Genomic DNA, 23,138 nt, shown 5'->3' on the forward strand with positions numbered 1-23,138 from the left:
TCATGACCTAATCATCTCACAAAGTCTTTCCCTCTTATTACTATCACTTAAGGGGTTAGGGTATCAAAATACGAATGGAGGAAGGTCACAAACATTCAATCCATTGTTTATGTTCATGTATGAATGCATGCTTTTCAGACCTTTCCAGAGTAAGTTGGATTTACTTCTGATGCTACATAGATTTGAAACACACAGACATGCTGTAGAGTTACCCTTAGCTACTTTAGCATATATATCTAAAATCAGGATATTGCACATACCATGTAGACCATTATCATATTTAACAACACCAATCATAATTCATTAATATAAGCTCATAACTTGGTCTTATTCAAATCTCCTCAATTCTTCTTTCATGTATTTCATAATTGTTTTATTCTTACTTTAACTTTATATTTTAATAAGATGCAATTAAGTTGTTGTGCATTTGGTTATTAGATATATTCTCTCTTTTCACCTAAAATAATTTAACTGACTTTGAAGTGTATACTACATTATTTCATAAAATATATGATATTATGGATTTTAATACTTTTTAGTTTTTCTAAGCTTTATATTTCTGCTAAGTTGCAAATTATATCTAAAGGCCAAATTAAATCATCTTAGCCTGAGTCTGCTGGGGATGATATCAGGAAAACATTCCCATTCACAATGTCAAAAAAAAAAATACTGAGAATTAATCTAACCAAGGAAGTGAAAAGAGTTTTACAATTACAATTATAGAAAACTAAAGAAGAAGAAGAAGAAACTGAATAAGACCTTAGACAATGAAAAAATCTCCCATGTTCCATGTTTTTGGATGAGTTTAATTAATACTATCAAAATGGTTATAGTACTAAAAGCAATATATTCAGATTTAATGCAATCCTCATCAAAGTACTAATGACATTCTTCAAAGAACTAGAAAAAACAATTGTTAAATTTATTTGGAAAAATAATAACTCCAGAATAGCTCAAGCAATCCTAAGCAAGAAGAGCAATGCTGGGCACCACAGTTCTCAATTTCAAATTATAGTACAGAGACATAGTAAACAAACAAACAAACAAACAAAACAGTATTGAATTGGCATAACAGCGGACATGTGGACCAATGGAACATAATAGAAGACACAGAAACAAATTCACAGATACAAGCATCTGAACCTTGACAAAATGACAAAAACATGTTGGAGACAAGATAGCCTCTATAACAAATAACTTCTGGGAAAACTGACTATTAACACGCAGAAGGAAACCAGGCCATTATCTCTCACCCTACACAAATGTAAATTCAAAGTGAATCAAAGACCTTGGAGTTAGACCAGAAACCTGCAACTTCTAGAAAAAAATATAGAGTCAACACACTAACATGCATTCACAGGCATTAATTTCCTCAAAAAGACTTCTGAAGTTCAGGGAACAAAACTAAAAATCAAGAAGTGGGGTTGCATCTAATTAAGAAGTTTCTGGACAGCAAAGGAAACAAGTTTAAGAGAGAGAGCATACATAATGGGGGAAAATAACCTTTGTGAGCTAGTCTTCTGACAAAGCATTAACATTCAGAATATATAAAGAACTCAAATTTTACAGCTGACAACAACCAATCAATCAATGAGTGAGTGGACAGGTGAAATAAACAGATATTTCTCAACAGAATAAATGCAAATGGATAACAAATATATAAAAAAATTATTCAACCTATTTAGCAAACAGGGGAATGCAAACCAAAGTTACTGTGAGATTTAATCTCACTTCAGTTAGAATGGTAATCATCAAGAAAATAAATAATAAATGCTGATGAGGATACTGAGTTAAAGGAACACTTAAATATTGTTGATGGGACTGCAAATGAGTACATAAACTATGGAAATCAGTATGAAGTTTTCTCAAAAGGCTAAGCCTGAAACTTCTGACCCAGTTACCACTCCTCAGTATTTATCCAAAAAGAAAGAAGTCAACATAGTTTAGCAAAACATGAGTATCAATGTCTATTGCAGACAAAGTCACAATAGCCAAGTTTGGGAACCAGCCTAAGTTGTCTGTCAATAGATGAATCAATAAAGAAAAAATATATATATGTATATGACTTTTACTCAGCGATAAAGAAGTGTAGAATTAAGTAATTTGTTGGTAAGTGGATGGAACTGGAGAAAGTTATGCTGAGTGAAATAAATCAGACTCAGAAAGTTAAGAGTCATAAATTTTCTCTCATATATGAAAATTAGAAAAAAAAAGGAGTAAAGAGAAAAGGGATCTTAGGGAGCTCATGAAAACAGAAAGGAGATCAGTAGAGTAGAGGAAGGGTAACAAAAGTGGGAGAGTGTAAGGGAAAGGGGTGGTACTGGAAAATGAAATCAGCCCAATTAGTTTCTGTGCATGTACAAATATATCACAATTAATGCCACTTTTATATGTAATTATAATGAATCAATTTAAAACAGGAAAAAGTATACATACCTCTGATTTCTTTTATGTCTGTGATATGTAATACACATTCATACAATATACATGCAATATGTAACTCATGTTCATACGTATATATGATTCATTTCATGTATTCACAATATATAAAAGGTGTAATTATCTGAAGTGTGAGGAGTAAAAATTTGTTCCCATGATGTAGGCTCCCTATTTACCTCTTTTATTGTTTCTCTTGCTGAGAGAAAACTTTTCAGTTTAAGTAAGTCCCATTTGTTGATTTTTGTTATCAACTTTTGTGCTATGGGTGTCCTATTAAGGAATTTGGAGCCCGACCCTACAATATGTAGATCGGAGCCAACTTTTTCTTCTATCAGACGCAGAGTCTCTGATTTGATATCTAGCTCCTTGATCCTCTTTGAGTTAACTTTTGTGCATGGCGAGAGGAGGGGATTCAGTTTCATTTTGTTGCATATGGATTTCCAGTTTTCCCAGCACCATTTGTTGAAGATGCTATCCTCCCTCCATTGCATGCTTTTAGCTCCTTTATCAAATATAAGATAGTTGTAGCTTTGTGGATTAGTCTCTGTGTCCTCTATTCTGTACCATTGGTCCACCCTCCTGTTTTGGTACCAGTACCATGCTGTTTTTGTTACTATTGCTCTGTAATATAGTTTTAAGTCTGGTATCGCTATACCGCCTGATTCACACTTCCTGCTTATAATTGCTTTTGCTATTCTGGGTCTTTTATTTTTCCATATGAATTTCATGATTGCTTTATCCATTTCTACAAGAAATGCCGTTGGGATTTTGATTGGCATTGCATTAAACCTATAGAGAACTTTTGGTAATATCGCCATTTTGATGATGTTAGTATATCCAGAGTATACAAAGAACTCAAAAAATTAAACAATAAGAAAACAAATAACCCAATCAACAAATGGGCCAAAGACCTGAACAGACACTTCTCAGAGGAGGACATACAATCAATCAACAAGTACATGAAAAAATGCTCACCATCTCTAGCAGTCAGAGAAATGCAAATCAAAACCACCCTAAGATACCATCTCACTCCAGTAAGATTGGCAGCCATTATGAAGTCAAACAACAACAAGTGCTGGAGAGGATGTGGGGAAAAGGGTACTCTTGTACATTGCTGGTGGGATTGCAAACTGGTGCGGCCAATCTGGAAAGCAGTATGGAGATTCCTGGGAAAGCTGGGAATGGAACCACCATTTGACCCAGCTATTGCCCTTCTTGGACTTTTCCCTGAAGACCTTAAAAGAGCGTACTACAGGGATACTGCTACATCGATGTTCATAGCAGCACAATTCACAATTGCTAGACTGTGGAACCAACCCAGATGCCCTTCAATAGATGAATGGATAAAAAAAATGTGGCATTTATACACCATGGAGTATTACGCAACACTAAAAAATGACAAAATCATAGAATTTGCAGGGAAATGGATGGCACTAGAGCAGATTATGCTTAGTGAAGCTAGCCAATCCCTAAAAAACAAATACCAAATGTCTTCTTTGATATAATGAGAGCAACTAAGAACAGAGCAGGGAGGAAGAGCAGGAAGAAAAGATTAACATTAAACAGATACATGAGGTGGGATGGAAAGGGAGAGAAAAGGGAAATTGCATGGTAATGGAGGGAGACCCTCACTGTTATACAAAATTACATATAAGAGGTTGTGAGGGGAATAGGAAAATAAACAAGGAGAGATATGAATTACAGTGGATGGGGTAGAGAGAGAAGATGGGAGGGGAGGGAGTGGGGATGGTAGAGGATAGGAAAGGTAGCAGAATACAACAGTTACTAATAGGGCATTATGTAAAAATGTGGATGTGTAACCGATGTGATTCTGCAATCTGTATTTGGGGTAAAATTGGGAGTTCATAACCAACTTGAATCTAATGTATGAAATATGATATGTCAAGAGCTTTATAATGTTTTGAACAACCAATAAAAAAATTTAAAAAAAAAAGGTGTAATTAAAGAAGTTACAGTTGAATTTCTATCTCCTCCAGAACCTCTTCCCCTAGAAAAATCTCTTCTAAAGATTTCTGTCTTGATTAGTTTCTGTTATATTTCCAATAATCCTTTTAGGTATGAAGGTATGTGTGAACGTACATGTGTTCATTATTGGATATATCTGGGGGTCCTATGGTTATTGTTCTCCTTCCTTATTTAAAATATTGCATATCTTTTCTTTGGCACTTTTTCTTTCTGGATAACACACAGCCCAATAATTACTCTAAGTAAACCTAAATCCTAATGACTTTTTTGCATCTGTTCATTATATCTTATGTATATGCATTATTTTCCAGAAGGTCCACTTTTGGTGGACTTCTGGATGGTTTTCTATCTCTTGTTTTTATATGTAACACTACTGGAAATAGTCTAATGCATATATTGTTTCTCTTTATAGAACAGTTGTTCCCTTGCAGTTCTAGAAGTAGGATAGTGAATTAGTGGGCAAATGCCTACATAATGCAGCCATCTCAAATATTTCCAGATTCCTCTCAATATGGTTAAATAATTTTGCACTCACAACTGCATTATGTGATAGAGCCTTTCATGACTTTGACAGTAGAGTTTGTTATTATCTTTTGGTTATTTGCTGAAGCTATAATTTTAAAAAGATATTTTAATGGCATTTTAGTTTCATTCTTTTATTATGAATGAGATGAACATCTTTTCATATGTTAAAGGCTACTTGCCTTTATTTTTCTAAGCAATTCATTGCACATATTAATTTTTAAAAAAATTTCTACAAGAAAATAATCCTTTTGTCTCATCAAGTGAGAACTCTTAAGTATTATGGAGATTAGTTCTTTGTCTCAAGTTATTTTCTCCCTGTGTATGATTTCCAATTTTACTCTTATCTCTTCTACAAAAGGCATCCTACTTTCTGGACCAAATTATTCTATAGAAAAAATATATAAATTAGGCTTCATGTACATCAAATAAATTCATTTTTTTTTGCCTCAAAGTGAGGGAAACACATATTTTTAACCTAGAAGATGGACAAGAAATCTATTCAGTATGTAAAAACACATAGTTATTAAAATATAAAATAGAGTGAGTTGAGGAGAATTACTTTTGTATCAGAATCAAAGAACTGATGGGAAAAAGGAGAAGTCTATGAAAACAACGGGAACAGAAAGATAGCCTTCAATGTGAAGCAGAGGGAATTCAGCTTTCAGAATGCCAGCATGTGCTGCCTGTTGGTGTGGTCCCTAATGAAACAACATCTGGTGAAATTTATAGTATCATTTAATGCTCTTTAGTCAGGCACATAACAAATGAGACAATATTTGTTCAAGAAAATTTAAAAAGTTTCATAAGATTGCTGAGAGTCTGTGACACTTGAGCTATGACTCATTCACTGCAGTTTCCAGCTCAGTATGTTGAAATCCCCACTTCAGTGTGGGGATGACTAAGAGGAGGAAGCTCTTTGCCTCCCCAGTTCACAATTAAGAGATAAGACTTTTCACTGGGTATGGGAAGGCCACCAGTGCTTCTTAGCCCATGAGTACCTGATTAATATGACTGAGAAATTAAGATTTCCATTCCCCTGCACAGCCCCCAGTGACAAAGCAGAAGATCTATCCCAGCTGCAGCAGGACAATGTTCTTGGCTCTCCTAGATAAATGTAGTCCCCCGCCATGCTCTCCTATATATGGGGTTTGGAGATCAAGTGTAAAGTTGCAATTCTATTTGCTGAATGAATCATTGGATAGAGTGTGACAATATCCAAAAGAATGATTAGAAGTTGATGGGCAAATACTCAGAAGGTAGCAGCCATGAAGTGAGAAATAATACATCTTCATGAATACTTCACCTATATCCTAGATGAACCTAGAAGCCATTCTTGTACAGGGAAAATTACAAAGGTTCAAAAGGAAGCATGAGCTACATGTAAATCTGAGGGGTCTCAGCAGGGACTTCAGTGGATACCACCACAGGGAAGGCAGATCTTTGAGCTTTAGTCTAACCCACTTATCTGCTAAAGGGAAAGTTCACATTTCTTTAGCAAAAGAATCCAGAGGCTCTGCCACATATCATCCTTAATATTCAATATATAATCAATGCTTTCAAGACATGCAAAGAACAATAAAATGTAACCCACATGTTAATTTTACCCTGGGATACACAAATGATTTTGGCATTCCGGATAGCAGACAATTTAAAATGGCCAGTACAAATAGATTTGATTAGTTAGAGACAACTCTGGCCACATGAATTAACAGATGAAGAATACTGGCAGAGAAATTTAAACAGAATCAAAGTACCAAATAAAAATTTTAAAAGTAAAAATTAAGCTATCTGAAAAATTAATTGGATATACTTCTAACAGGTTAGAGATGCCAAAAGAGACCATCAGTGAAATAGAAATATTTTAGTCAACTTTTTCACTGCTGTGACTTAAATATCCAACCAGAACAACCATAGTGGAGGAAAATTTATTTGGGAGCTCACAATTTCAGAGGTCTTAGACATGGAAGGCTGGCTCCATTCCTGGGGCTCCAGGTGAAGCAGAACAACGTGGTGGAGGGTGTGGCAGAGAGAAGCAGCACACGTGATGATCAGAAGCAGAGAGAGATTCCACTTGTCAGATGCAAATAAATACCCCAAAGTCACACCCTCAATGCCCCACCTCCACCAGCCACAGCCTACCTGCCTCCAGTTACCACTCAGTTAATCCCATCAGGGATAAATTCACTAATTAATTTAAGGTGTCACAACCTAATCATTTCTCCTGTGAATCCTCTTACATTGTCTCACATGTTAGCTTTTGGGGGACACCTCACATTCAAACCATAACATAAAGTAATAGATACAATAATTCATAAAATGTTAAGAATCTAGGGGACAAAACTTTGAAAATGAAGAGTTATGATGTTGTCTTAGGAGGAGAGAAATTTAAAAAGGAGGGCAGAAAATTATCTGAAAGATTAATGGGTATATCTTTCCAAACATGATGAGAAGTATAGATTACTCCAAAACCTTAACACAAAGTCACTAAAACATAACTAGGCAAAAACAGTGAAAACCAAAAATAATTTAAAAATCATCTTGAAATCAATTGGAATCAAAGAGACTCATTTATGCAAGAAAACAAATAAGTGAATCGTGCCTGACTTCTGGTCAGAAAAGACAAAAATTAGACTTGAAAACAATATAATTACATCTTTAAAGTGCTGAATAAATTAACATCAACAACATCAGAAAAATCAAAAGTATCAGCCCTAAAATAAATTTACATTAAAATATTTTTTAAAAAGGTTACTTAGGAAAAGCTTTTTCAGGTAAAATACAATTGAAATAATTCTTCATCAGCAGAACTGCAAAACAACAAATATTGAAATCAAATTGTGCTATATAAAAACTATACTGAAGACTGGGGATATAGCTCAGTTGGTAGAGTGCTTGCCTCACATGCACAGAGCCCTGGGTTCAATCCCCAGCACCACCTAAAAAAAAAAAAAAAGCAGAACCAGATATGGCAATTATGTAGGGACAAATAGAAATAGTTGTCACCCATGGCCTGCTGAATGGGGATGGAATAAGTAATCCTCATAGGTGTGGGCCGGTTGGAAATAAAAATTCAGAAAAAGTAACATCAAGAAATAAAGCAAAAGACACAGGAAAATATCTTTCAAAGCAGGGGTTCGAAATAGACCTGATGGGTCTGATCCTAACAAGGGAAAAAGCCAGCATATGCTTTATTTATTGTTAAACACACCAAAGGAATTTGTTGTGAGGAGGGTTCTTCAAGGTAAGCAAGAGGGGCATTGTGGCAAACACCTGGAATCCCAGTGGCTGGGGAGGCTGAGGTAGGTGGTTAGAGAGTTCAAAGCCAACCTCAGCAATGGCCAGGACTAAGCAAGTCAATGAGACCCTGTCTCTGAAACTACAAAATATGGCTGGGAATGTGGCTCAGTGGTTGAGTTCCCCAGAGTTCAATCAAAAAAAAAAAAAAAAAAAATGGAGCTGTGGGAAATTGGTCCAAGTAGGGCTTTATCACTCTTGCAATAACTCTTCCTCCTCTCTGCACCTGGAGCCTCAAGGCTGTTTACAGGCACCGGTATCTCTTTTAACTCAAGGTTAGCAGGCATCTAAATTCAAAGCTATGGAACTCATAAATTCCTTGTCCGGCTGGAATCGGCCCCATTAACAGCGTCCAACGTCTTTCTGTACTGTTCCGTGGAAAGATTTCCAGATGCAATAGACAAGCTGTTCAAGGCTATGGAGTTCAAAGCAATGATTTATTTGCCACTCCAGAAAATAGTATTTCTTTTCTACTTATTTTCCAGAAGCCAACAGTAACACTTGTTTCTGTGATACCATGTTTACACACGAGCATGCATAGGGAAATACACTAAACAACAGTGGTGGGATAGGAGTAGGAAAATAGAGTTCAATCTGGTTTTTTTTTTTTCACTTATTATTACAACATTAATTCTAGTGGAAGTGTGATAAATTAAGGTTTAAAAAACTAGAGCAACAACAAAAATGTAATGCAAAGAGACACAGTCAACAGAAGAATTAAAATGGAATATTAAACACCATCAAGGTAATGAAAGAAGACAGAGGAAGAAAATGATCAAATGCAGACAGGATAAACAGAAAACTAATAACAAAAATGGTGTGCCCAAATCCAACTATATCCATGATTACCTTAAGTCAGATGATAGTAGACTAAAACCTCCAAGTAAAAGGCAGAAAGTCTCAAACTGCATGTCTCAATTATACCCTATTAAAAGAAACACACTTCAAATATTAAAAAGTTGAAAGCTAAATTTAAAGGCTGAAAAATATGATATAAAAATAAGAAGTATGAGAAAAAATAAAGGACTTTCACAAGAAGACAATTATTAGTAACATGTAACAATTCCAAAACATGGATCTGTAAAATATAAAATAATAATCATAGTTGAAAATTTTAAAGATTCCTTATAAATGAAATAATTATTCATCAACAGAACTGCAGTACACTAAATGTTGAAGCAAAATTGTACTGTATAAAATGTACAATAATGATATAAATGATGTGAATTGAACTGCCAATTATTTGACCTAATTTTCTCTGTAAAACACACTCAGCAACTTCAGAACAATTTTTTCAAGAACACTTGCAATATTAACCAAGGCAAGCAACATGATAGATGGGCATGTTTCAGTAAGTATGGAAGACTGAAATCTCACAGAATGTTTTCTGATCACAGTAAATTCAACATAAAACAATAAAAAATGCTCTATGAGAAATTAGAATCTAAAAAATTCAGATATATTTGGAAATTAAGAAATATGCTTCTAAACCACTCAAGAATAAAATTTTAAAACCTAAAGAGAAAATAGAAAATGCTCTTAATTTAAAAAATGCAAAATATGTGAGAAAGTGATTAGAGAAAAATATATATTAAGAGTTATTAGAAAATAAGAAAAGTTTAGAATTATTGATCCAAATTTCTACCTTAGGAAGCTAAAAATGAAAAAGATAAATGAATGAAACCATAACTAGAGGAAAGTAAATATCATGAATCCATAAAACATTTTACAAATATAGCAGCTCATTCTTTGCATTATTGAATTGATAAATAAATGCCTAGAAATAGTCATCACATAAAAGGAACTTAACAATATTACTGATATCATAAAATAAAAAAGAATTCTACAACATTAAAAGAATTATGATGGAATACCATGATAAATTTTATTCTACATGTCTGAAAAAAATAAATAGAATTATTCCTAATAAACGAGTTTCCAAAAATGAGGGCAAAATTAAATGAAAATTCTGAATATTACTAATGTTTATTTAATAAATTGACTTCATTGGCAAATTCTATCAAACACTTGAAGTAGAAAGAGTGCAAATGCTGAACATACTTTCAGAAAGTAAAAGAAAAACACATTCAAGTAACATTGTGATCAAGATAACCTCAGTACCAAGAGAAAAGTTTACACAGATATTTTAAAAACAATTATTATAAACAAATATTACTCATGAACATGGTTGTGAAAATCTTTAACATAATATTAAAAACTTTAATCAAGCCATATGTTACAAGGATAAAATATCAGGATCATCGGAGTTTATCCTGGAATATATAATAGGTTTAAATTTTTAAAAATCACTTAAAGTATATGCAATATTAAAGGAATAAAAATATACATCACATCATCAGTTTAATAAATTTAAAACTTGAAAAAAATTTAACACCAATTAGTGATAAAACAATCTTGGAAAAAACACACATAAACCTTCTCAAGTCTAATAAAATATATCTATAAAATAATGAACAACTAACTTTATAGTTTATAGTGACATATTAGCTATATTACTCCTAAGATCAGGAGCAAGGCATGGGTGACAACTCTAAATCTTTAGTATAATATTTTACTGAAGTTTTAGCCACTTTAAATCACAAGGTTTGGTTAGAACAGAAATAAAAATGTCACACTATGCAGAGAACAAATTTATAGAAAATATATGAAATTTATAGAATAATTATGAAAACTAATAAGTAAGCTTAGTCATTTTTCAGGATGTAGTATCCACACAATGTATGTTTATGAAAAAATTGCATTTTATATCAACCAGTGAGAAGCAAATTATGAAATTATCCTGTTCTTTTTAAAAATTTCTTGTTCTGTTGAAAATTAAAATGAAAAACAGAACTAAATAATGGCTTCATTTTCAAAAATATGATGTGGAGGTTGTGTGTGTATGTGTGTGTGTGTGTGTGTGTGTGTTTGATTTGGAATTTTAACAGTTACTTTGATAATTGAATGTACATCAAGGGTTAACTATTCAAATAAAATGCAGTAAAGCTTTTACCCTCAAGTTATTGTTAAAAAAAAATTCCCCTTCTGCTGTCAATCCAGAACATTTTATGTGATTCACCTTCACCTAAATATGAATAAGGTAGCCATTATCTTCTAAGGTAATTGGGCTTCAAACATAGATGGACAATTTTTACACATTTTAAAAGAAAAAGCAGTCTCAGAAAGGAAGGACAGTTCTCTATAATGGATATTTTTTTATAAATAGAGAATAAGAAGTAAGTTTCATAAACTCTTTCTATTTTAAGCCCGAGATGGTGCCTATCAATACCAATGCTACTTATTTACAGCATCATTTTCTAAATTAAAAGACATTAGTGCATTTAGACAATATGTTCAAGGTGGGACCAAGACAATGAGAACATGCAAACATACACAAACACATACTGCTTTGTAAAATAAATTTAAAAATTAAAAATGTAGCTTAAGAAAGTACAAGTTAATAATTGTATATATCTGTTACTTAAATTGTCAATTTATTTATGTAATCATTTAAAATGTTATCAAGGTCAGATTCAGATATGTAAGTGAAATTTTGAAATAGACCTAGAGAAATGAACCACTTCAAGGAGCTCCAGAGCGATAATTGTTTCTTCCTGTTGCTCCCTGGGTTCATTGGAAGTCATGCTATCAAGGGCCATATGCAGAACACAGATTAAAAATGGAATTCATTTTTCATGTATTTATTTAGTCATCTGTAATTGAATTACTGAATGCTATATTCTATTCTGTGCACTGTGTTTACAGACATAAATATTTATAAAACATGAGTTCAGACATTCTAGTACACGGATATATTGAATGTGTAACCAGTTTTATGGAGGAGTAAGAGTATGAGGTGTAGGAAAGTCCTACCAACTAAAAGTAATCCAAGTGTTGAAGAAAATATTTTATTTCTAGGTAAAATAAGGAAGGAAATAACAACATTATATGTTAGTATTAAATACATGATTAAATTATGCTGTCATTATACTGTTTATAGAACAGAGAAAGTTCTAAAATTTTTCTCTGCTTGTGAACTAAGATGTCAACATGCCAGTTCTATGGAGGTTTATAGAAGAAAAAGAGACAAGGTCAGAGAAAGGTCATGATTTCTCATTGAACAGCAGATAACATGAGTTTCATTATTACATTTGTTCTCCTCTCTCCCTAGATTCTAAGGTACAACAGAGAGTGAGTGATCTAGGACAATAAAGCTCCTAGAATGTGTTTGCAACACAACCAAGGAACCCCAGGTTTAGAAACCCAAGGCTTGTATCATGAGCTAATAATTTGTCTGACACTTGCCCCAAAGAAGACATTTTCCTTATTTTATTAAACAGTAAACAATTCTGTTCTCTGTTTCTGAAGGAAACATTGTAGCTCCTTTCTAAGGCTGTCAGATATACAAATATCCTATGACCAGTACTTCTACTTGCTAAATATGCAAACATCTGAGTGAAACATGGAGAAACTCTCCCAACAATCATTTTAGAATAAAATTATTAAACATGAAATTTTTAGTAGTGTATCCTTTAAACCAAATTTTATTCTAATTTGTGACTATCAAAATTTTAGCTTAAATAAAAAGTCAATTCTGTATCAGCACTTATAGTTTTCTTTTTTTTCATGCAAGAAAAATTACACATTGGAAATAAAACATCTCAATGATCCTCTAACATATGAAAAATTAACATTTCAGAGAATAATTATTCCAATATTATATTTAAATTCAACAGTGACATTAATAAAATTACATTTTGCTGTGTTTACATATACCATTTTCAAATAGATAAATCTTTAGAGCCTTTTCATAATGATAAAAATCTTTGAATTTGTTCCATCTGCCAGCTTTCATAAAGATGTCAAAATGAGCATATATTACTTCTTAAAATTTACTGAAATAAACAAACACATTATAAATTAGGAAGCAGAAAAGTTTACATATGCTAAAAATCGCCACAATGGAGCCTCTTATGGTATTTGCCATGTAAAATTCATTTTGAACTAGTTTAATACTAGAAGTGCAATACAATGCTGTTATAACCAACTGTGGGATATTCTGAATCATCAATTTTTAAAATTATTGTTTAGAATGGCAAGGAAAAGAAAAAAATAACAATACATATTCGTGCCTCTGATAAAAAACAGTTGCATTTAGGTGGACAAATGTCAAACCATCTCCTTTCTCTAACGCAGCATTCCTACTTAGATGAACAAGATACTAGAAGTCTGTTTTTCATTTATAGGTGAAAAATATTTATGAGAAAAATGTGCTGAACTTTCAAATTAAATAAGGCAATTCTTGTTTAAAGAACAGGACAAGTTTAACTTCAACATAGGGTAATGAAACAGAACTTCAAGAACATCCACTCTATGGGAACCCCAAATCTATAACTATCTCAGACCCATGTTTTTATTTGAACTTCCTTCACATAATTTATAATATAAAAATGGAAAAAAATATTATTTAATCAATTTTTATCCACCCCTCTAACTAACATTAGTCTAAGAAAAAAAAATAGATGAGAAAACACATCCAAGAAAATAATAGAAGTAAACTTTTACAAACAAACTATTGTCTTTAATTACAAGCACTAGGACAAACAATAGATAATAATCCACATCAGCACATACAGAACCATTTTATTTATTTTTAAGATTGAAGAAGTAAACTTATAAATACTCTGGAAAACATTAGGTCTCTTGGGGTTGGGGTTGTGGCTCAGTGGTAGAGTGTTTGCCTAGCATGTGTGAGGCACTGGGTTTGATTCTCAGCACCACATATAAATAAATAAAATAAAGGTCCATTGACAATTAAAAAAAATGTAAAAAAAGAATTAGGTCTCTTACGTAGAAAATAATAAAAATGTAATATATATTATATTTTTATATATGTATGTGTTTACACACACACACACACACATATACACAGAAAAAAAAAATTATGGTTGGGATATGAAGAGTCCCCTAAAAAGCTCATGTGTTGGGATTTTGATATCCAATGTACCAATGTTCAGAGGTGAAATGATTAGAGTAAGAGAGTCGTAACCTCATTACTCAACTTATTCATTTGATCAATTATTAATTTTCATGAACTGCTGGGTGGCAAATGTATGCAGGTGGGTCATGATTGGAGAAAGTAGATCATTAGAGGAACACTTGGGGATTATATTATCCCTGGCTCCTTGTTCATTTCTCTCTCTCTTTCTCTCTTTGTCTCTCTCTCTTTCTCTTTCTCCCTCTCCTTCAAAATTATATTTCCCAATTTTGTTTATCTTTTATTAAATAGATCAGATAAAAGTCTTCTTACTTTCAACTCCCAATTTAATCCTATTCTGAATTCCAGATTTCTGCGCAGGGGAGTTTGATTTGCTTAGGTCTTTTAAAATTGCATTATTTTTGTTGGGAGAAAATTCTGCATGGTTATCTTATTATTGTGCTTGTCTCAGGAAAAGAGGCAATGTTCTGGGCTATCTTCACAAGGATTTTGTCTTCCTCCAGGGTAAAGTACAGATTTGTTTGCTCTTCAGGATAAAGATAACATCTCCCTTCAGGGCAAAGACAGGGCAGATTTGCTAGCAGCTCTCTCATGAAAGATTAGTCTTACCCACACTTGGATTTTTCCAGCTGTGATACAAACCCACTACATGTACAGCATCTGCCTGGACAGTCTACATTGCCCTGGGAAACAAGGGGAATCAAAATATGAAGCTCATGAGGTCTGCAGTGCCATGAGAAATCAAGTCCTTTAACATGGGCTGAGGTGTCTCTTGTATTCTTGAATTTTTAAATCATTAGCAGTCCATCTCATAAGCTTGTAAGTAGGTTGCAATCTTAGACCCTTTACAGATCTTGACATCTTGTGTTTATTTTGAATATTGTATTCAATAACTAATGTAAAATGCAAATATTATTGCCTGTACACTTGCTCCCTGTATATGCCAGTAAGCAATGCACCAAAGTATGTATGTACAACTGAAAAATGAATAGACATAGAGATATGATAATATTAAAATATGTCTAAAGAATGATAACCAAGCCAGGCACAGTAGTGCTCATCTGTAATCCCAGCGGCCCAGGAAGCTGAGGCAGGAGGATTGTGAATTCAAAGCCAGCCTCAGCAAAAGAGAGGTATTAAGCAACTCTGTAAGTCCCTGTCTCTAAATAAAAAAATACAAAAATTAGAGCTGGGGCTGTGGCTCAGTGGCCGAGTGCCCCTGAGTTCAAGCCCTAGTAACAACAACAACAACAAAAAAGAAAAATAACCAAATGGTAAAATGGTACACTGATTATCTACAGGTTTTAGGATTTTCCTTTATTAGCTTTCTTTTGCCTATTTTATTTCTTTTCTAATGAGCCTATATTCTTTTGTAATGTATATTTTCTCATTTTAATATTTGAAATATGTATGATTGTGGTTCTTCATGAAAGTGAAAGTGATGGTAGTGATCACAGTGTTTTTAGAAATAAGACTTTGCAAAGGGTTTCTCTTTCTAAATAATTATCCTAAGGTTAAAAACTCACATTTAATGGAGTCCGTTCTTGGATATTTTTTTTCTAAATCCAACTAGATGATATTACCAGTTAATGTAAATATTTTCTTCTTATCTCTGTTTTCCACTTTATAAATCTATAAATTTATCCACATTTTAAATGGTACATAAGTAGTCTACATTCAGTAGGCTACTAATTATTTTAAGCAATATCTTTGTTTGTGTAATGCATGCACCTATGCTAGAGATATCAGAATTTCATTAATCATAAATCACTTCTAGGAGTTCCAGAAGAAATGAAGATATAATACCAGCGTAGGATGCAAATTGTATAGATCATTAAAATTCCAAGATGAGAAGACAGATTGCATAGGGGAGTTAGATGCCAACTATGAAATTTGTCCTAGAGGAGTGGTATCTTGTAACACATTATTCTTATTAAAATGTGAGCTATTCATTAATATGATAGACCATTTATTTAAGCTTACAGCATGAAAATTAATAAATCATGAGCTATTGCAAACTGGTAATTTTTCTGGTGGCACTTTCTTTAGGCATATTTCCAAAATGTTTGTAACCTAATTTTTTTTGTGCCCTTCAGCTAACGATTTAGGAATTTGCTTTGAGGTTTATGACAAAATTGTGTTTCAACCTTGATACATACAGAATTAGTCCCTCAAGTTGCTTTTTGAAGATATAAAGAGTCAATGTTGAAATGTGAATACTTGCAGAAGACATGCTTCCAAAAGTAAAAACTTCTTTTTGAAAAAAAATGTGGCTGCAAGAAATATGCTAGTGACATATTTTAAAAACAAAAGAACATAAATATCAAGTCATTAAATTCTCATTGTACAAATGAGAAACATTAGATACAAAAATGTTAGTAATTTGCCCAAGGTGGTATAGCTAAGAATCAATGGAAGCAAAATCAAATCCATGTCTTCTCATTTTGTAGTTGTTTTGTATATGACATTTCAGAACAGATCTGCGATTTTGCAATAACTTATGTCCAATCATAAAATTCCTTGTTCAATATGCAAGTATTTTTACTTTGTACATGTGCACTTACCCATAAATACAAAGGAACATTTAACACAGAAATTTCCCATCATTATTATGTGTTCAGTACATAAAGCTGGGCTATAATTTTGACTAATATGTAACATGAGAAATTTGATGATGGCAAACTAAATGAAAGCAATTTAGAAAATAGATTTTCTTGTTTATTTCTACTCTTTATAAGTATTTGCACATTTAGCAAAGATGCACATATATACATTTGATATGGATGGTGTAATTCAGTATAGTCCTATATTCAAAGTTGACTCAGACATAAAACTATGATATTCTACTTTTCAATGAAACTGAGTACAATGTACAAAACTGTCTTCCACTGGCAGCATTTTATTATAGTGGTTGGGCATGAGTGCAAACAATGAGTCTAACTAGTCACTTATTTTTTTTTCTCTGTGTTATCTTTATAAACATAATGCAAGATCTTCCAGGATCACTAAGTATCTATATTCTATGGTGCAAAAGACAGCCAACAGTTGATTCTATGTGCTAAGACAAGAAAAGGACTGCCATTTTTATATTGTTTAAGATTCTGACCAGGATAAATATCTGCAGAAATGGCAGTCCATCTCTATGCAAGAGTTTTTCAAAGATGATAGGATGACATTTTCTGTAGGGGAATAAAAGGAAAATAATCCAATAAACATATTACTTACTTCAAAACTTAAACAAAGAGCAATTTAATTGTTCTATGGTACCAAAACTTGTTTCATGATATTAAGCCATAATAAAAATTTCATGAAAATCTTCAGAGCACAGTCTGTCAATTCTCAACATAAGCAAAATAAAACAATCCTAATAGTCTATTCATCCATAGCCTAAACTTAACTTTCTTCTTATCTTTTCTACTTAGACTTTAAGTTGTTCAGAAAATACACTGAAATCAGCATTTCAAGAAATTCAAGAAATAATGAGTCAATAATTCTGAAACATAGATTTTCCCCTTTAAGAGAGTTTCTACATTATACACTAACTCAATTTTTAAAATTAGCTATATAATTAATATGTATGGGCAATTTGGGCAATAAAATTTGAGCAGAAAGTTAATTACACATAATCAAAAGTGAATCTGGAATCTTACAAATATGGTTCAGTTTTCATGTGAGAGAATGAGTCATCAGGACGAAAACTGCATTCAAGGTTATTTTCCTCATTTTTTTGAATAGAACTAGACCACTGTTATTACCAACTTGCACTTAGAACTTAATAATTAGCCCGCTGTGGTCCATGGACTTTATAAGGATTATCTACTTTTCAATTCTGAGTACAAGCCTATGTAATGTATATCATTGTTATCTCTTCTTTTTAAGAGAAAAAAAAAAAGTTAAAAATGGCTAAAAATTTCCCCAAGTCAAACTGATCCTGCCCTCAGGGAAGAACTGCAACCCAGGAGTTCCTGGCCTATGCCACATGCTCACAAACATTAGGCTACATGGTAATCAGTCCCAATTATTATCTCTTTGTAGTCAACTAAACTAAATAGACATACACATAATATGCACATGCATCATCTCTTTTATTTTAGTTTTTTCCACATTCAAAAGTTTCCTGAAAAATATTTTACACTTAAGTTCATGCCTACCTGGCTATGATCTTTTGTAATAACTACTTGGAAAATATTGTTATATAGAGTAAGCTAAGCTTTAAATAAAATTTAACAAAATTAGATAAAATTAGAAAATTTTAAATATTCATGGCTTCTCACTTTCTGCCCATACCCTTTAATCAAGGTAACCTAAGTTAGATTTAGCATATTTTGCTATGTTCATGGCATTAAAGCGTTCAGGCTCTTACTGCAAGGAAGTTATAAAAGATAAGATGATTTAAATTGTGAAGGCATAAAGGGTAGGAAAGGCCCTAAGGCCTATGAGACAGGAAAATAGAAGGTTTGAGAAGTTCGAGCAGAAAGACAAAGAGGAAATTGAACAGCTGTCATGCAATGTCAGACGCTGAAGAAAAAACAAATTGCTAAAATGGAATTTCATAATGTGATTCCCCCTGTTCCACTTCTTTCAGAAGGTCAAGAATAATGATCTCTATGATTCTTATCATTGCTTGTGAATTATATTTGTATTTCTTTAAAATTTAAGACATGCTATTAAAGATTATAAGACAGCACAACTTTATTGAAGAACAATTCAAAATGATAATTTGAAGAAACAAATACCATTAAAAATATTAGTGCAATGCTAATTTTTGTTTGGAAGTTAGCTGTAAGAAAGTTGATGTGATGTAAGCAGGTATTGAATTTAAAATTAATAGTCTGTCACCCAGTGTCAGTCTTATCGGGAAATTGATAGTCACATAGAAGGACATTGCTATAACATAAAACAAATTCTCACTTGCTCACATAGTTTTTTCTATGACATGCATAGGACACATCACACATACACTTCATGTTTTCCATTTTTCTGTGGAAAATGAAGGTTGTCACCAAAGGATTGGTAGATGGCTTGAGTTATGGCTAAACAACTTATTTTAGAGTTCAAAAGCAGCAGCCTGGATTTTGCTTTATGAAATTATATAGTTGCTGCCATCTCTAATAAACCTGCATGTTACACAGGAATTTTGTGATGTCCAAGGACAGAGAAAAAATTTTGCCTTAAAGAATACTGTACTGTAGGATGTAGTCATAGAGATCTCTGTAAAAATACATCTTCTGACAAAATCATCTCATCTTGGCAAGACATGAATTAGATGTTATTTCTGTAATTAGATAACCTAATAAAATAATTAAGAAGACAGTGTATACTTCAATCATTTGCACAGGGTTGAATTCTGTAACTGAACTTCTTTAATGAGAGAAAAAATCCAAAATAATTACAATTTATGAGTTTATGCTTTACATACAAGTCAAGATACAATTCTATTACATTTCATCAACTGATTCTACTCTGACCATTACCATTAAGGAGAGAAAGAGATGGGTGAAAAGATGATTAGTCTATTTCAGAAAGATAGCAATAGTGACAGTGAAAAAGGATTGGATGGTGGTAACCATGGTGATGATGAGAGGAGGAGGCTAGTATGGGTTGGAGACTTACAAGAACTTTATATTAAGCAACTGATTATGACCCTGCACAACGAAGGCCTGATAAAGACCAGAAATATCAGAGTAGTAAACAGAACAAAAAGCACAAAGTGAAATTTCTGAAGTTTATGTATCTTTGTCAGAAAACAATTCCAAATAAGCAAACTTCTCACCCCAAAAACTTTCAAACTACAACAGACCAGTTCCATAACTAGTGCCACATAAAGCCATTGTAGTAATTTTTTGAAAATTTGGTTCATTTGCCTAGCAATTTGTTTTAAATTATGGAAAGGCTCAGGTATTTCAGGAACAGTACCCTGAGAATAAAACAGCAATGCTCTAAGGTGAAACAGAAGGCCACCATGTAACAACAGAGCCAAATTCTCGAAGGCAGTGGAGTGTGGCACAGTTTGTTTCAAAGGATCAAATTCATAAAGCCACACATCAAAACAACTATTAGAACAAGGCATTCTGAAAACAACCCAACAACACCGACACACTCAAATTATTCATAAACTAAACTTAACAAGGTTCAAGCATCCACATGTCCCTATCCATCTTTTGAAGTGCAAAACGGCCAAGGGAAATGCATGCCTTAAATGAGTACACATAATATGACTTTGTAAAGTAACTTTATGTCCTAAAATGCCAGTATTATGGGTAATAAATATAAAATTAAAGCAGTAAATATTCCTTCACACATACTGAAACTTTCAACAGCATCCCTTATGGGTTTCAGAATATGCTTTCCAAAATTGCTGCAGAAAAAAGACACATTTTTAACCTGTCTCTGTAAGTCCAGTCAGTGTAAGCTGGTCTGAATTGGAATGATGGTCAATCATATTCTCTGCACAGGATTCATTTAAATTCCTTTCATGACACTGTCAACATGAAAAGATGATTGTGTCCTAAGCTTTATCTTTAAATGGCATTATTTTTAAATAGAATTTGAATAAAAGAATTAGTATTTCTCTCTGTTAATTGAAAAGGAAATATTTCTTTAGTAGGTTTCAAAAATTCTAGGTGTCAAATTAATTAGTTTACTACTACAGATTATTGAAGGCAATCACGATAGCAGTTTGAAGCAGGTATCTGTAGAGTTAGTAGACACAGAGAAAACAACTACAAAACTCCATATGTTGCACACATTTTTACAGAAGGGCAAGACCTGTTCATATTTGCATGAGAGTTCAACAAGCTTGAGAAAGTGAAGGCTTTTGGGTTTTCTTAGTGATTCAAAGAGACTTATGTACTGGATACTCAATATACGTGCTTAATGTTTTCTGTGAAATTTCTTCATATAGTAAAAGTGGTTTTCTTGTACTTAATTTCATTGAATTCCTGGAAGAGAATCCACCATTTTGGCAAAGTTTCATGAAACTAATAACCTTGGGAAATGTGCATAAAAATGCACTACTTCAGGCATTATGTTCCAATATGTAAGGTTCTCATTTTTAAAAAAAACATTTCAAGGACTCATAAAGCCATGTATTTCCAGAAACCTAATTGTATTAATTTATTGTAGGTTTCATACCAGTAAGCTTAATCTGTTGGTGTTTTGAGAAGTGAATTTGAAAAAGTTGATATTGGATTTCCTTGCTTAAGAGAAGTGTTAGAATTATTTTAGTAATGGAGTTTTGAGGTGATAAGATCTGCATTAGAAAGGTAGGTAAATAAATGAAAAGACTTAGATTTGAAATATGCTTTAATAAACAAGAACTGATGCTTTATTGCATGTGGAAAGTGAGGGTAAGACACAGATAACATCAAGGTTTTGAGCTTGAGGTAATCATGTTAATAACAATGAGAGTAAAAAGGAGAAAACTAATTTGTTTTATTATGATTTTTTATAGTTGCCAAATTTAGACTACAAACAAATAAGAAAAAGTGAGGATGCATACTTTCATTTTTTTACTCATTCATGGTCATGATACGAAGAGAAAGTGATAGATTAAACTTCAGCATGAATCAAACACATGTTTCAAAAATTCTCATCATCTGTTGTCTCAGTATGATACTGGGGAATTTGTTTGACTTACCTGAGACATTTCGTGATCTATAAAATAAATAAGTTAATGAGATGCCCCCCCATCCCATCCAGTTTCTGGGAGAATAAAATTAAATAATGTATCTTTAAAGTATCTAGAACTTAATAAGTTATTGAAAATATTCACTGAACCCAGACTCTGCAATCTCCTTTTGATAGCCATGTTAAGGTGTAGTTGACTAAAGCAAACTGCAGTTTCGGGAATACAAAGTTCTGCCTGTTAACTTCAAAAGGAATATATCAAATCAAAGTGCATGCCCTTTGAATTTATGCTATGAGGCTTTCCTCAAAAATCCCATCATGTGATATACAGATATATGAGTGTTTTACAGTTAGGATCAAAGTTGATGGAGGCAAAAAATTGCAGCAGAATGTTATTTATCTGGCCATACTATAAGAGTTAGCACCTTCAAAGCTCCTGAGAAAGGATTATAATACATATTAAACTTCATTCCAATGTGAAAATTTCTTGAAATTCTTTTTTTACTTATGTCTTATTTTCCTCAATGTAAGAAGAAAGAGGGTAGATGGAGTATGAGAATGCTCCAATATTTCAACCACTTTCTTCAGGCAGTCTAACACTTGTTTTAAAAACATGTTTATTCCAGTATAATGATATATTAGTGTATAACATATGCATAATATGAATGTTGCATCTGTTTATGCACTAATTCATTCCTGAGAGACACCAGGTAAGTGCACAAAACTGCACTCAGCTTCCGCTGCGTCACATTGGGTTCCAAAGCAGTCCAAACATACACCAAATCTGCACTGGCTCCTTTAGATCCCTGTATGTTCTACAGTACTCCCACACCCAGCCAGTTATAGCGTTTCATCTCATTTCAAATAAGTTTTTCCACGGCTTTATAATAACTCAGAAGCTGAAAACTTCTGATGCCTATTTTCAAAAATAAACCAGATATTTTTCAAGGTAAAGTATATAATTTATATAATTTTATGTATTTGTTAATTTTTAATGTGTATATAATGCACTACTAATCTTAGTTTTACATATTTGTGTTTATATATATCTATATATATATATATATATATATATATATATATACACATACATTTATAATTTCAAATGTGTCCATAAAGTTGTTGAATATTGTACCTTAGCCACATTTTTCTTTTATATTTTTAAATTGTATAATTTCATATGTTTTATGTAATTGTAATATGTTTTATGAATTTATATGCCACACAACAGAACTGGCTCTATTCATGAACTCAAGTTCCCAGAATT

The 23,138-nt window shown here is 32.6% G+C and overlaps 1 protein-coding gene and 1 non-coding gene across 2 annotated transcripts in view; one reads left to right on the forward strand and one right to left on the reverse strand.

The window, feature by feature from the left end:
* Eys (eyes shut homolog) overlaps positions 1–23,138 on the reverse strand; it is a 1,592,434-nt gene that overhangs the window by 887,847 nt on the left and 681,449 nt on the right.
* On the forward strand, positions 7,816–7,888 carry Trnav-cac (transfer RNA valine (anticodon CAC)). The gene has a single exon. It is a non-coding gene; the product is annotated as a tRNA-Val (tRNA).

Source organism: Marmota monax, unplaced genomic scaffold (assembly GCF_021218885.2).
Source record: "Marmota monax isolate L192 unplaced genomic scaffold, Marmota_monax_Labrador192_F-V1.1 WCK01_AAM20220418_F8-fsc00116, whole genome shotgun sequence".
NCBI lineage: Eukaryota > Metazoa > Chordata > Mammalia > Rodentia > Sciuridae > Marmota > Marmota monax.